This window comes from Protopterus annectens, chromosome 2.part0, assembly GCF_019279795.1.
Source record: "Protopterus annectens isolate FY-2018-M chromosome 2.part0, PAN1.0, whole genome shotgun sequence".
Lineage (NCBI taxonomy): Eukaryota > Metazoa > Chordata > Ceratodontiformes > Protopteridae > Protopterus > Protopterus annectens.
The window spans coordinates 779,532,705-779,549,401 of NC_056728.1; the positions used below are offsets into that span (position 1 = coordinate 779,532,705).

General features: G+C 41.9%; 1 protein-coding gene across 1 annotated transcript in view; it reads right to left on the reverse strand.

The window, feature by feature from the left end:
- Window positions 1-16,697, reverse strand: part of DENND4C (DENN domain containing 4C) — a 2,492,302-nt gene that overhangs the window by 195,642 nt on the left and 2,279,963 nt on the right. The window lies entirely within an intron of this gene.

Genomic DNA, 16,697 nt, shown 5'->3' on the forward strand with positions numbered 1-16,697 from the left:
CCAGGGTTTTAGATGCAGCCTTGAAAACATCTAAAAAGGTTGGCAGAACTGGAGGGACTGCTGAAGGTGCAGGGGCCTCCATCTGTAGATGATCATATCATCTCTTCTGTTCTTCAGAGATGTGAAAAGAATCCCACTGCAAAAACTCCCTCATTTCACTAATAGTTTCCTCAAAGGAAGCTCTTCTATGGGAGAAAGGGCCTCAGGGCCAATAGCCTAGTAACCCCCTATGATCCTAGGAGAATGCCCCCCATTAGACTCCTCCTCTGGGGAAGCATACTCCAGGGGAGAGGGAATTTGAGTGGGGTATGCTAAAGAGTCATCAGATGACTCCTCAGAATCTGTGTTATGAATTTGATCTGTGGGTTGTTCTTAAGCAAGACCTTGGATCCTGGATGGCTGCACTGGAGAAGAAACAAAGGCCGGGCCCACTATGGGTGAAGGTAAAGCCGCAGGCCTCAAAACCATCAGGGCCTTAAGACCCTGCAAAAATAATTCCCAATCCAACATAGGAGCAGAAGGAGCAGGAACATGCCTAATCTTTTGCTTCCTCTTCACAGGTTTTTCCTCTTGAGGAAAGAAAATAGATGTAGGCCTATCCTCCAATAATTCTTTGGATAAGAAAGCTGGAGCAGTTCCTGAGTCCTCTGTAATCACTAGCCGTGATTCCCCCAAGTCGTCCGAACAGGACATCTGCATAGCCTCTGACGTGCTATGATCCACACTTCTGATGGCTTCCATCCCAGTACTCGTCGACGGAGCAGGCCCTAGCTCTGATCATACTGCTGGGTTTTCATCAACCTCAAGGGGTACGTCGGAGGAAGAAAGCACAGCTAAAGAGGATTCAGGTCTAGCCTTGCTAACCTTTCTCTTTACAGATGGCTCGGAAGTACTCACAGAACCCTCCAAAGCATCCCTAGCCAGATGTTTAAGTCTTTGGTTTGCCAAGTATAAATTCAAAGCTGACAAACGACTGTATAATGTTCTGGGGACGAAGGCCTGACGAACAGAAAAGGACCGGTGGTTGTGAGTAAACCCTAAGCAAAACAAGCATAGCTCGTGACTATCTTTATGTGGAATTTGCCTTCCACACCTACACTTGCCCTTCCTGGATGCCATTAACAGAACAAAAGGCAGCAGCAATATATTAAATTACCTATGGGGTTCATATCTGAAGCTGTAAGATGATGCAAGACGAACCAACGGGATCCAATGGCAGACCAAACGTACGACTCAACCTTTCCAAATGGCAGCGAAAAAGTTCTGAAGATGGTACGTGCGGACGTCCCTTTTATAGCTGACATTGTCTGGGTCTAAGTGCGACGTCCCACATAAGGCAGTGGCTCTAACCTCTTGTATACAGGCTGGATGTTGGGTTGTTTGGGCAGAACACAACACGAATGCAAAGAATACTGCAACACATACACTTCTGGACTTGGTTATGAATAGGTGCGTGAAGTAATTCATCCTGCACTCCACAAAATCATCCTGGATTTGCTTAAAGACAAGGTCCTAGTACTTCAGAATGTGGGTTTAGTAAATTAATCCCTTGAAAGTCAACACACAGGTGTACACCTTCTTCCCAAATCATTCAAGCAGTCCTGGAGTTTGGATGCACAGGCACAGATGTCTTCTTGAATGGCTATCATAGGAAATATGTTGCCCCTTCTTTAATGATTAACTGCAGCTCTGAGGCAGATTCTTGGGGACCAGCATTCAATATGGACTTTTGGGCCTTACCTTCGCTTTGGTAGGATGTGCTAGAGGCCAAAGGCATTGCAAATTGCAATGGGGCAAAGCCAGAGGCCTCAGAAGTAACAAGACTCCAGGCTGGGGGCTAATTGAGTGCCTCTGTAGAACTGATACCCTTGGAACTTGGAGCCTGTGATGAACTATTTAGGTCAGTGGTCTCTACAATCTTCTCTTCTTGGATATGCTGCTTCTTGCATTTCTTTTTTGTCTGCATACATAGAGGATTATCTTAAAAGGTCCACAAGGGTCTCTTTGGTCTGGGATATCTAAAGGACAACCTACCTTATCTTCAGAATTTCATGACTAAAATCCTGGCAATGTCAAGCTCAAGATCCAGTCAATAAATGCACTGGTCTTGATCAGTTTTATGTGATATATGCAGCACATCTATTAGATTCTGTAGGACAAGCCATAGTGACACACTCCCAGTTGCAAACATTATACATCACTTATAATCTACCCAATCATTTTCTGTCAAACATTACATACCTCATTTATGTCCTGCATTCTTTTAAACATCATTCCTCCCATGTATGTATTGTTCCCACAATTCCCATTTTTTTCCTATGTAGTTTACTCCTACCCTTTTCTAAAGATCTCAGTTCCAGAAGTTTTATCTCTGTTACTATATTCATTACTTCTAATATAGCTGCTTTAGATTCTGATTTCCATTTTCTAGTAACTGCTTTTTTGGCAGCCATCATAAATAGACAAAGCAAGGTCTTACCATCTCTAGACAGTTCTGATTCAGTACTACAGCTCAGAAAAATCTCCGTTGTCGCACCAATCCCCCCACCTAACATCTCTGACAGTGCATCCCACAGGGAATCCTTAAAGTCTGCCAACCCACCACACTCCCTGACAATATGCTCCCAAGTGCCTCTTTCTTACCTGTCACACCTCCAACTCCAACATTTGCTGTCTACCTGAGGAAAATTTCTTTGGAGTCTGCTTGGGGTATAAAAATATCTATGTAAGTATTTCCAAGCATAAATCTTAAATCTTCTACATTTTGTTGCATATTTGACAGACATACATATATCCTCCCATTGTTTAATTTTCAATTGCTTAGCCAATCTCTCTTGCCAATCCTTTTTAACCTCCTCTGAGTGATTCTTATAGTTATCATGCTATATATTATATGTTCTACTAATTATTCCTTTTTAATGGCAGCTTCTGTTCTAGATTCTACTTAAAACTCTACCAGTGCTGGTCTTCCATTCAAGACCCCCTATTTCTTTCTCTTTGCATATACTGATATCAATCCTTGATAGAGAAAGCAATCTCTAACCAGAATTCCAAAGAAATTCTTGGCCGCCTCCTATTCTATTACCTTTTCATCTCTAGTCATTTGCTCCCAATACCTTGGTCCTTTGCCAGTTTTCTCCAATAAATTCCAGCACCTTCTTGCCTACTGTACATATCCCTAATTGCAGACATCCCTATCCGCAGAATCTCCTTTTCCTCCATTCCCGTGCTGGCTTAGTTCTTCGAATACTTTCTGCTACTTTATGGATATAATATTCTGTATGATTACTGTTATTCTCATTAAAGGCCTACATCCAAAATCCCTAAGCCAAACCACTCTTAACTAACACAAGTAAGAAAGAACTGGGATATCCTCCAACAGTGGATCCAGGTTATGTGAAAGACATGAAATAGAAAACTCTTCCGTTTACATACGTAAGATCTTCTAGCACTGGGTTTTCTGGCCTCCTGCAGTACCCTAAGCATGTCCTCAGAAAAAAAGTTGTCTGAAAGGAATCAATTTATCAACCACAGCATCAGACGTAAAGTTGCCAGGTGTGGATAAAGCAGAGATCTCTTCTCTTGTGTGAGAAGGTCCATCCTGTGAGGTAACGTGTGATGACTGCCCTTGGATAAATGCAGAACAGAGAACCAAATGCCGTCTTGGCCAAAATGGAGTCATCAGCAAGATATTTGGTTTGTCCTGCTGAATTCTGAGCAGGACTTTTTGAATGAGAGGAAAGGGGGAGATGCATAAAGAAACATCCCCTTCCATGAGAAAGATAAGGCATCCACCTTCCAAACCAGTGGACCTTGGACTTTGGCACAAAAAAAGAGGAAGTTGCCTGTTCAGAGGGGAGGCAAAAAGATCTACTACAGGAGTACCCCACCAGTGGACCAAGTTCAGAAACAATTCCCTGTGAAGCATCCATTTGTGGGACTGAGTCATGGACCTGCTGAGAGTGTTTGCCATAAAATTTTGAGTGGATGAAATGTAAAATGCTTGAAAAGTCAGTTTGTACTGAACTATCAAGTCCCATGCACCAGAGCCAGTATGCAAAGAAAATATGACCCCCCCCCCACTTGTTTACATACCAGAGGACTGTTTTGTTGTCCGTAAACACTTTCAAAGGTCCTGGATGAAACAGGGGATGGAAAGCCTGTACCACTAGTATGAGGGCCCTCATTTCTTTGATATTGATATGTTCCTTTAAGAAAGAGATCAGAGACCCTGCACCTTTTTTGATGCAAAAGTTGTCCCCCAACCTGTCTCTGAGGTGCCTGTGACAACTCTTGAGTTGGTTGAGCTTGAAGAAGACCCGGACTCAGAGAAAATTGCTACCAAAGAAGCTCTGACTTCAGGCATGGGGAGAAGAGGAAAGTACAAACTCCAGAGGATGAGCATGCTGCATCCGAACTGATGTTAGGTACCACTGAAACTTCCTCACATGAAGTTTTGCCACGAGTACCATAAGAATTGTGGATGCCATAAACCCCAGTAGCCTCAGAAGCTCCCTGGCAGTTACAGATGGATGAGACAGAAGACTCAGGAAGAAGGAAGCGAGAGAGAGAAAATCTTTTCCGGTGAAAGAAAAGCCACCATGTACTGTTGACAATTTATGTGCTATTTGCTGCTCAAACACCATGAACTGTTTTGAGTTTTTATTGGTTTACTTTTGTTTTCATGGAGGTTCTCTTTTTGGATTCACAGTATCATACAGGAAATATGAATTATAATAAAACATTCTCCAAATGGGTACTTATCACACAAGATTGGACCAATAACAGATTTCAAAGCATTCTCTCAATTCAACCATGAAGCATGGCAGGAATGAAATACAGATGGGGCTGGCACACACCATCCACATACCAAGTACTTTAGGTGACATCAGTCTGATCATATATGGGAAGGTACTCGGCTCTGAAAGTCAGGCCTGACATCAGATTAAGCCAGAGACAGAAATCCTTATTATAAAGACTACAACAATGACCCACAGAAAGATCATCTGATACTTGTGATCCTCTCTGGGGTAACAGTGGACTTCTTAGAAGATGCCAGGCCTATAAGAAGGGGTGTCCAAGGAGGGAGTCAGGAACGGGCTCAAGAAAGCAGATAGGGTATGGTTCTTTGCTGAAGTCATCCATCAGATACTGTGAAGAAAGACCAAATAGGACCTCCCTCTGGCTGTGGAATCCCCCCCCCCCCAACATGGCATCAGCTCAGTAAAATTCTGGCAGCCCACCACAGAAGCTGTACATGCTTTTAACCATCTCCTTCTTGAATCCAGATTTATGAAAATCTGAAAGCTTTTCCAGTGTCAAATCCAGCAGGCAGAACTGTACCGTATACAGATATGACACAGCTGACGGATAGAAGACCCAGCCTGGTGAAGAAGAATGCCTTCTTGCCCACCTTGTCCAATGTCCACACTTGTTAAGAGGAAGCAAGGTCCTAAAAATCTATGGTCTCTGGACCGAGAGGATAATGCAGGAGTCCATTCTAGGATATCAGAATCTCACACCTTTCAGTCATGGGCTTGAAGAGAGCATCCACCTTTTTTGAAGCAGATTGACCAGATCCTGGGTGCCTTCAGGCTGGAAAGCTGCATACGTGATAATAGGATTCAAAGGAAGATTTACTCAAGGCTCTCACACTGTTATTTCTTTTTTTTTTTTTTTTGGACTGGGCCCCTCTTTCTGCCCTCACACATTGACTACAAAGTCCTGCCCTCCCAGCTCTCAATAGACTTATTTACTCCCATAGATGAGAGCTCTTCAGATCCACTCATTCCCTGGGGAAGGAGTAAAGTAAACCAGGAATAACAGCCATCACATTCATGACAGGAAGGAAGGGAGAGCTTTTCAATTGAGCCTTATCCCCCTGTGCACTCTTTTACATCCATGGGATTGGCATACAATGGACCTTTGAAAAGTATACCCAAAGTCTCTTCTTATGATGTTATTGCAAGGCCCTGACTCCTTGCAAACTGCACCTACATGTGATCTTTGGTCTCCACCAGGGATCCAACCATGAACAGGGTGCTTGGACATCATCTTCCAACCATGGAGAAGGTTAGTAGGCTAAACTTAATTTCGCTTCTCACCCACACCAGCTCAGATAGGTGCCTGTGCCACTGACTGAACTCAGTTTGCCAGGGATAGTCAGGACTGTTATTCCTCCATTCCAAGAGTGTCTCATTCAGATATTTTTGGGCTGAAGGAATGATAGCCAAAGGCCTGTTCATGAAGACATTCATGAACCTTAAGCTCTATCCAACATTAACTGTCATCTTGTTAGGAGCTGTGGAAGGGTGGTTTCATTACCTTTAACTACCTCAGAAATAAAGGCTTCAACACTTCAGACTTTTTTGAATTTTCCCAGAAAGCAGAGGGGGGTATGTGCTCACTCTGCCAACATGGATGGGGAAGAGTAAACAGCAGGAGGTAGCTAATTGTAGGCAGACAGAGAGCAGTGCAAGGGGATCCACCTTCTAGATGCATGATGAGTGGATTTTTCATAACTGGCGCCATCAAGCTGTGATGGACTGGGTGGGTGTGGCGCAGCAGGGTATGAGAGAAAAAAGTCCTGGGTCTCAAGTCCATTCACCAAGCTCTGGCCAAGGAATTTAAATCCTGAGCATGCTCCTGCCATTCAACAAGAAGATGGGTGGTGCCAGCACTCTGGGATACAGTTCCCAAAGTGGTTGCCATGACTGCACCTCTCCCCCTCCCAGGGATATTGGGAGAGACTGCGCTTCTCCCAGTACGCCTCACCCCATCATATAGAAAAGCAGAAGATGGGTACACAACTTAAGTCTTTACTATATGAGGGTGTTTACTGAGGCGGTGCACTGGTCAATATTGACTAATTTAAAATTCAACCCAGGTGAACTACAAAACATTTCACAAACAAAAAATACAGAAATGTAAGCAATATTGGAGTAGTTCAGACTAATTACATAGAAAAAAACTGTGTATATATATATATATATGTATATATATATATATATATATATATATATATATATATATATATATACACACACACACACACGCACACACACACACACACACACACACATATTGTAGCGAACAAACATCTTGCAATATACAATCAGAATGCAATCCATTAGTTTCTAAAGTGGTTCAATCTTCAGTAAATCTTAAGAGAGGAGAAAAAAATTTGAAAGGAGATATGTTAGGTGATATGTCCTGTGTTGAAGCTGGAGCATTTGGCTTGGATGAAGTTGTTTTTGAGTTGCATTCTGAATTTGGAATAACTGTCGAATTCCTTAATGTCAATAGGACAGCCTGCCAAAAGAGTAGGTGCTTGCGAGGAGAAGGTGTGCACTGCTCTGGAGTTTGGTTCTAAGGGGTAATGAGAGTTGATGTGGTTTGTAATTAGTGCCTTGGGTTGTATGAGAAAGTTTTTTTTTTTCATTAAATCTAGTTGCAAGGAGAATAAATGTGTGGAGCTGGAGTAGTTTCCGGAGATGTTAATGAATATGGAGAAGAGGAAGGGAGCTCCTTGTGGTACACCTTTGGTAATAGGTGCAGATTTTGACTGGAAGGATCCCACTTTAACTCTGATGTGTCTGTCAGTGAGGACATTTTGTACTAGGGAGCAGCGTCTGGAATTATACCAATTTCAATTAGTTTGTTTTGGAGAAGACAGTGGTCAATAAAATCAAACATCTTTGTCAGGTCTATAAATAGGGAACTTGTAAGGAGGCCACTATCAAAGTCTAGCAGGGCTGTCATCAGTTAGGTATCAAAGTGCTGGGATAGTACTTAGTCCAGGCCAAAATCCATGTTGTTTGGAGGACAGCACGTGGCACTGCTGGATATACAGAGTTGGGTGCATCATTTGGGTTGATTGCTTTGGGAAGGGATTAGAGCAGTTTCTCAAATCTGTGGCTTGATGTTTTGAGACAGACATAGATTATATATGTGGGTGAGGAGAAGTCAGATGTTCTCTGCAGTGATATATGAACCAGGAGTTTATGCTGTCAGATTCAGGAGGGGTGTCAGTGGAAACATTTTCAAGTAGAACAGATACTCCTTCGGGACATTCATTTCAAGTGGAATAGGGGATTAATCGCCATGGGGTGGCTATGCATGATCTGTGGGATGTGTGCAGTTTTATGGAAGACTGCTAAATTCTCTAAGGAAATCTTCTGGGGAAGGTTTTGTTGTGCCGCAGTGAATGGTGCTTGCAGACAGGGTATCATGAGGAGGTTTTCTTCGTATAAGTAGGTTAAACTCTTTCCAAAAGTGTTTGAGGGAATTTAAGATGGTAATTTATTTTCTTTGTTTAGAGATTCCATTTGTGCTTTCTGGTGGACTTCTTGGCTACGTTGTGCAAGATTACAAAAGAGATGTGTTTGCCAGTTGTGGTGGTCTGTTTCCATTTTTGCCATGCTTCATCCCTTAAGAGTTAAGAGATGTTTGAGTTCAGTGGACAGACATTCAGTTTTGGTGGGTTTATGAAGCCTTTGGATAAGTGGAAAGAATGTGTCTTGCAGACGGAGTAGAAAGTTATTTGTACTGACCACAAGGAGGGTGAGACCAAGGTTTTCCTCTGCTTCTATGCCATTTGACAGTTCTAAGGCTGTATAAATGCCCTTCCCACTGATTCATTTCCTGGGCCGTTTCAACCATCTCTGTTCTCCTTGTGACTAGACAGGTCAGAAACTTGTCATTCCTGTATCTTCACATGGCTGGACTAAGCTGCTGTAATTAGGACAGTGTTTCGCAATGCACACCTCTCTCAATTAAAAGAATGGCTTTGGTACATAATCTTAAGGTCAACACAAACACTTTCAAGTGCTTCAGGCACTCAACCTGGGAACTTTTCCATAATAAACATAATGGTCAAAATCAAGGCACTCTGTCCTGGTGCAATGCTGTGCTTTCATGAGTTCTAAGCAGAGGTCATGTGGAAATTCAAATACAGGAAATCCAGAGAAAATACCTGAAGTGAAATAGGATGATGGAGGATGACTACAATTACATACCCACTGAGGAGGGCTTCTGTTGTTGAAAGCCACTGGCCCTTCACAACACTTCTCCAAGCCATGCCAAACACGGAGTCCCTTTCTCTAAGATGAGTGAAAGAATCAGCCTGTGACTGCTAGATCAGTGAGCTCATCCTCCTGGCAAACATATTTGGCACATGCAAAAAAGGTAATGATGTCTTGACACACACAGATCAAATACAGTCTGCTTGGAGGATCTGTCCTCCTTACATGGAGGGCTGACCTGGCTTGAAAAAAAAATGCTGGAGAATGGAAAGGGTCATAAAAGCCTCTCCACTGTCCAGAGACCAACTTCCTCTTTTAGAGATCTTCAAATCTTAAAAGGTCTGTGGAAAGAGGACCTACTCTAACATTACCATTTACCATGGTCTAGTTAAGGTCATTAGAATAACATGGCTCAGGATGTTTTCTAATTATCAGGCATGTACCCAAGCATGCTGCTGCTTTAGTCAAAGTATCAGTATAAAGTTGAAGCAAACTGCATGGAACACTACTGCAAAAGATGGCAAGGGTCTTTTAGCAGCCCACAATGACCAAAAGGTTTAAATGAGAAATAGCATATACAAAAACTTACAATCAGCAGTACAGAATTTGACACAAGGCAAAGTTATAAATGTGCAAATTCCTTGACACCAAAAATAAAAAGTCAGTCTTTTTCAGTGGTGCATGATAAGGAGAAGGGGTAACAGAAATGAAAAGGAGGAGGGAGAAGAGATGTAAAGAGCAGAGCAGTTAGAAAAAAGGGAGGAAATTGAAAGAAAAACAAATGGTGGATAGTTGTGCTGTGCTATAGATGGTCTTATTGGTCTATCAGATAAAGGTTTCCTGGTCTTCTGAATCCCCTCCTCAGGACATGAAAGATGAAGAAGAACCTCTTCTCCTAACTGCACTTCCAGAACAAATAGGTTAATATTCAGCCAGTGTACAACAGACTGATCATGCAAAAGGTCAAAGCCAGTGGCCAGACAAAGGTGCACTGATGCTCACAGAGTGGCAGCATGGGACGGAGAAGCCTACACAATGCCCAGGACTGGCATCTGTTTGTGTCCTCTGTCATTATGCTACTGCAATGACCAGTCATCTCGGACGTTGAAGGTTTGAACTGCAACTACAAAGTGCACCAGGTTCTAGTGGAGTCAGTGGATCCTATGCCACTAGGCTTTTCTGGACTAGAAAATGCTAGGGGAGGAGTCTCCTTAGTCCTCAATACTTCTACCTAATACCTGGCGGGGAACTATAGGATATTTCCCCAGCTATAGGACACTCAGTAATAAACTCTAACTACTTGACATGAGAAATACATGGTGCTCATACCTCATGATGCATCAGCTTATGTGGCTGCAAGAAAGTCAACTCTGTCAGGCCGCTTTGTTCACTGAGGTGAAGGATAATGGCAAGTTCAGGCCCTCATTATTTGAAAGAGAGTTAACACTGCACAAAGATCCATTAGGGCTTACCCCGAGATGACTGACCTCCACATCCTTCACCTTCTCACTGTGCTCTATCAACAGCCTGGGATGGCCTACGGGATGCATTTGTTGATCTCTGCCCTGGAAATTTTCTACTGCCACCACCGTGCAAGAGCTGAGGTAGGCTTAGATTTACTCAAACTTGCATTTTCAAGAGGGTGAGCTGGTTGAAATATTGACATTTAAAGCAATGCTTCACACTGCTCTACCCAAACATAGAAAAAACAATGCTAGTGTAGCTCCTAGCTTACAACCTAGTGGTCAAAAAAAATAAGCGTTGATGACATGTGGTTTCTTGTCATTGAACCTAATAGGAACATTAGCACAATGAGTATCACAACTAAGATTTAAACTGTGTGCAAGAAGCAAAACAAACTGTGGCTGTTTTTCTCATAGCCCTGTTGGTGGCATCACAGCATGCGACTCAGTGTGGGAGCTTTAGACAAAAATATACATAATCCAGGGATAGCAGGAAAGGATATTCCAAGTGTACACCCACTAAGAAAGTCTTCTGATATCTGATCTTTCACTTTAAGCTAGATAAAAGGAATAAGCAAACTGTTTAATACTTTCAGATGTAGGTTTTGTACAGAATGACTACGGAATCTATTTGCAGTGGAGAAAATAGTCAAATAAAACAAAAGCTACAAAGAGACATCTGATGAAGCATGAGTATAGGCATCATTAACTTTGTGTAGGAAGACCAGTGTTGGCTTGAAAAACTATCTGGATGACTACTGTTGTATTGAAAGGAAGAAGCCAAAAAGTATGGCATACTGCTATATGATTCATCCCAACAGAAAGGTCAGCATTCTTTCTGTGTCACAAGCCCCGTGAAAATACAGTGCATAGTTGCAGCTGTATCCTGTAGGAAGAAGAGCAGAGCAAACCAGAGAAACAAACCCACATGGTGGAACCATAACATCAACAAGCTTTATAATAAAAGGAAAATAACTTTAAACAAAAATGACTACTAATAAATACAGGCAGTTGCTAAATGCTTTATCCCATGCATGGGTATCATCAAATTATCTGTGGTATGATGATCCTGGTTATTCTCACTGGGGTAATATATAATTATCAACCATGGGATGGGTAAGGCCAGTGTCGAACCAAATGGGATAGGCTAATTCAAGCACAAAAAGGGAAGCCTAGTACTTGCCTATGAACTTATGAACCTAAAACTCTGCTCAGTTGCAGGCCTTAATCTCCAGGAAATGAAAAAAAAAAAAAAAAAAAAAAAATCAAACGTATACTGAATGAGGCAAAATTCGGAATCCAAATGGGAAACTAAAATTTTTATTTCTTTGATTATCAGAATAGTGAATAAATACTTACTAAATTTAAAATTAACTACCCAAATTGGCAGCCAGAATTACAAAACTTTTTTTTTTAATAATAAAAATATTGTCTAAATGAAAATGGCCTGTAACACTTGGAATGTTTTACCACAAAACTACTAAAACTGATAAGTTTCTCAAGTTTCAAAAATGACTGAAAGCACTGCTGGCTGTTAAATACAAGTGTGACTGTTTAAGTTATTCAAAAGAAGTAATTTCCAAAAATATTGTCAAACTGGCTATTATGTACTTTACTATCTTTTTCCCTTTAAATTGGCTCCTAAACCTACTGATATAGTCTTCCTTCATCTATTGCCTGATACGCCTCCTTTAACTGCCCCCAATTGCCACCTGCCTCCAGTGGTTCCACCTTTATTATAAACAGTAACCACTCCCACCTTTCAAACAACCTGTAACATTCACTACACCTATACTTCCTCCTACAGCTTCTCACTACTATCCCTCCTACTCAGCTAATATGTACAAGCACACCATACCTATACTCACTGCATGTACACTCACTGGATAAATCACATCTTACCAAACCTCCACCATTCCTGCACTCAACCATTACCACTGTACCACCACACACACCACCACACTCGTATCCCACCTCTACTCTACTACTCTCCTATCAGGTCAACAACCTTCCCGATAAACCCTCTATATAGACTACAGACCACAATATCTAAACTAAAAACACCCCCACAACTTAACATAACCCTACCACCATACCTATTACCCACAGAACACAATAAAAAAACTTCCCTTATAAGCAAGCATATACAGAAATTGGTAAAACTAATAATCTCATCCATATCCAACCTAGCACTCAGTGGAGACATCCATCTCAGTACTGGCCCCTCAATCTCCAACCCCTCCCCTCATAATCAGACTACAAACCACATCTTCTCCCAAATCACAGCCAATAGAAAGCCAACCAACCTCCTTCTGATGAGCTTAAATATTAGAAGGATATGCAACAAGGTGCATGAATTCCATGCCACCACAGACATCTACCCCCCTGATGTAGTGATCCTTAAAGAAACATGGTTAAAACCACATATTACTAATGAGCAAATCCTCCCTACCGGTTACAATATACTAAGAGTAGACCAACTAAAACAAAAAAGGTGGTGGTATAGCTATAATATTTAAACAGCATCTAGACATCCAGATCTTAAAGTTAGCAGCTCCCCAAACAGGTAAGGAAGAAATAATATATACCAACCTTAAAATAAACCAAAATAAAACCCTAAACATAATAGGTTGCTACTTCCCACCTGGCCAAAACATCCCTCCACTTGAAAACCTCCTCAGCTGGACTACCCACCACCTACCCCAAGAAACTTTAATTCTAGGAGACTTCCAACACTGACTGGCAATCCTGTTCTAGCAACCACCCAACCCATCATGTAAACCTTCATGGCTTCACTCAACTAGTCCAGTCACCTACTAGGATAAATAAAAACTCCAACAAACACACTACCCTTGACTGGATACTAGACAATAAGAGCCCCCAGTCATATAGCAGGCTGCCTATCTGACAGCCTCAGTGATCACACCCCAACCTTCCTACTAAGAAAACACCTTTATAAAGTGAAACCCATCATCTACCGTCAAATACGCAAACAAACTAACTTCAACCCTCTCTCATTCAGCTCATCCCTAAAGGACTGTAACTGGCAACCTCTAAAATACCTCAAACTAGATGACACAGTGGACTACCTTTAATAAAACATTCCTAAGCATCCTTAATTACCATGCCCCCATAAGACATTCCTGAACTAGAGCCCAACCACTCCCATGGCTACAAAAAAACACTAAGTCTGAAATGAAAAACAGGGATAAAAAGCCTGGGACAACTGGCGCAAAACCAAAAACCCCTCTACTAGGCAAAAGTTCCTAGAACTACGCAACAGAACCAAAAAGCTTATAAAACAAGACAAAATCCAATACTACCAGTCTGCCCTTACCTCCTCCCAACATAATGCCAAACATTTCTGGTCCTCAAACTCCATCCTCCAACCCAGGTAAAGTAAGTACACCCACTCCTAACTTGACTCACTCCTCCAAAAATATTGCTACCTCTTTCAACAATCACTTCACACAAACCGTACTATCACTAGCTAGATAACACAACCCCCACCCCCCCATAAACCCACACCATCAGCTACAACTAATAATCTCCTCTCTAGCTTCTATTTCTCTCCTGTTCCTACCTCCAAAATAAAACAACTATTAACTAACTTAAAACCACCAGATTAGCAGCAGACAACCTCCCGAGTGAATACCTACAACTTGCAGCTGATGCTCTAGCCTACCCAGTATCACTCTAGATTAACAGATCTCAGTCAGAAAGTTATGTCCCCACACTATGGAAAGTCTCACATAATTAACAGATCTCTGTCAGAAAGTTATGTTCCCACACTGTGGAAAGTCTCACACATAATTAATAGATCTCTGTCAGAAAGTTATGTTCCCACACTGTGGAAACTCTCACACATAATTAACAGATCTCTGTCAGAAAGTTATGTTCCCACACTGTGGAAAGTCTCACACAATTAACAGATCTCTGTCAGAAAGTTATGCTCCACACTATGGAAAGTCTCACACGTAATTAACAGATCTCTGTCAGAAAGTTATGTTCCCACACTACGGAAAGTCTCACACATAATTAACAGATATGTGTCAGAAAGTTATGTTCCCACACTATGGAAAGTCTCACACATAATTCCCCTACACAAAGGAGGCCCCTTCACAGATCTAACCAATTACCGCCCTATAGCTATTCTCTCGCCACTCTCCAAAATGCTAGAGAGATGCATCCATTCTCAAGTCTCATAGGTTCATAGGTTCATACTAGGCTATCTGCCCGAGGGCATTTACAAGCCTAGCCCATAGTTTTGTGGCTCACCTCCTTGCTAACAACCTCCTCTCCAACACACAACACGGTTTCACACCTAACCATAGCACCACCACCTTACTCTCTTTCTCTAACACTATCCTACAAAATAGAAATGCAGGTTATCTCTCCTCAGCCACCTTCCTAGACCTCTCTAAAGCTTTTGACATGGTCCCACACAAACAACTCATCTCTCTTCTCAATAACCTATCCTTCTCTCAACCAGTCATCAACTGGTTTACTGGTTTCAGAGTTACCTATCTGACCGCCAACAAGCAGTTGTTTGTCAGGACGACCTATCCCTCCCAACTGCCAGTCTCCATAGGGGTTCCCCAAGGGTCCATTCTGGGACCCCTACTCTTCTCTATTTTTACCAATAATCTAGCCTCAGCCACAACACATGGCACACTCGTACAATACGCAGATGACTCAACCATCATCTGCACAGCCCACTCCCTACCCGAACTGCAAAAAGTCACACAGTAAGCATTTTCCTCTACTGAAACTTGGTTATCCAATGCCAACTAATACTCAACCCAAACAAAACAAAATTACTAATCTTCCAACCCACCAAACTTACCCTAGACAGCTCTCACTTTAACATCACAGCAAAAGACACCACCACCATCCATCCTACAGAACACACCAAATTACTACAAGTAGACACAGACAATAAACTGAACTTTGACATTCACATTTCAAACTAGGAGCACTAGGTGCACAAAAAACTAGGAGCATTATATACAAATCAGCAACTACTTACCAAAGCAGCTAAAATTTCAGTAGCTAATTCTCATCTTATCTCTACCCCCTACTTTACGCCTCTCCAATATTTACTAGCCTTAGACAATGCAACCTAAATAAGCTCGAAACCTGCTACAACAAAATCGCCAAATTCACCACAGGGGCTTCCTACCGTACTCACCATTGTCTCTCACTAGCAGAACTGGGCTGGCTAGAGCTCCACCACCTCCTTCAATGGTACCAACTCGCACTCGCCCACAAATTAATAAACCAACCACTAAAAGTCCCATCTCTCGAGAATCTACTCCAACTCTACATAACCATGAGACCACTAAGATCCAGCCACAAAAACCTCCTACAGGTCACAAGAGCCAATAACTCTGCTGGAGAAGCATTACTCTCCTGCAGTATAGCCAAACTCTGGAACTCCCTCGCATCTTCAATTACCTCTGTAACTTCTTGCACCCACTTCAAATCCTTACTAAAATCACACTTAAAAACTTGCCAGATATGCTCTTGCAACCACCCCTCTAATATCATCCACTCCACCCACCCACTACCTCTCTCAGCCCCCTATCAACAAACCTACTCTTAGCAAGCTTGGCTACTCATGTTCCCAGCTACCTACCACATAATACTAACTTCTTGTAGCAACAACTGCTAATGGCTGTTATATACCCCAAAAACAGATTGTATCAATTGTTCACTGATGCATCTCAACTACATTTGCAACCATGTTTAGTATATGTGGCCATATTTTAAAATTGTACTATGTTCTACAGCTGTTTTACATCTATGTTTTATTATTGTCTTACATCCTCAGCTGGACTGTCTATTTTAAATGCAATGTGTTTTAACTGTATAATGTAAGTAATATGTAATGTGGAGCTTTTCTCCCTGGACCTCTGCTGAAAACGGACCTGTGTCCAGTCGGACTCTCCCGGTCAACAAATGTAAATAAATAAATATATATCAGCTTAAAACCTCTCCAACCTGCAGCAATGTAAACTTATACCTGGCACTCTGAAAATGTGTTTGCGTTTTTTTACTTCAGTAAAATACTGCACGTCACATCTCCATACATGCCATATTCAACCTAGCTTGTATACTACAATATGCAGGCTATACTCTGCCTTGTTAATACACTGCATTATGTTTACAACTGATTCTAACTCTCTATTGTTTACGTCCATCATTTGCC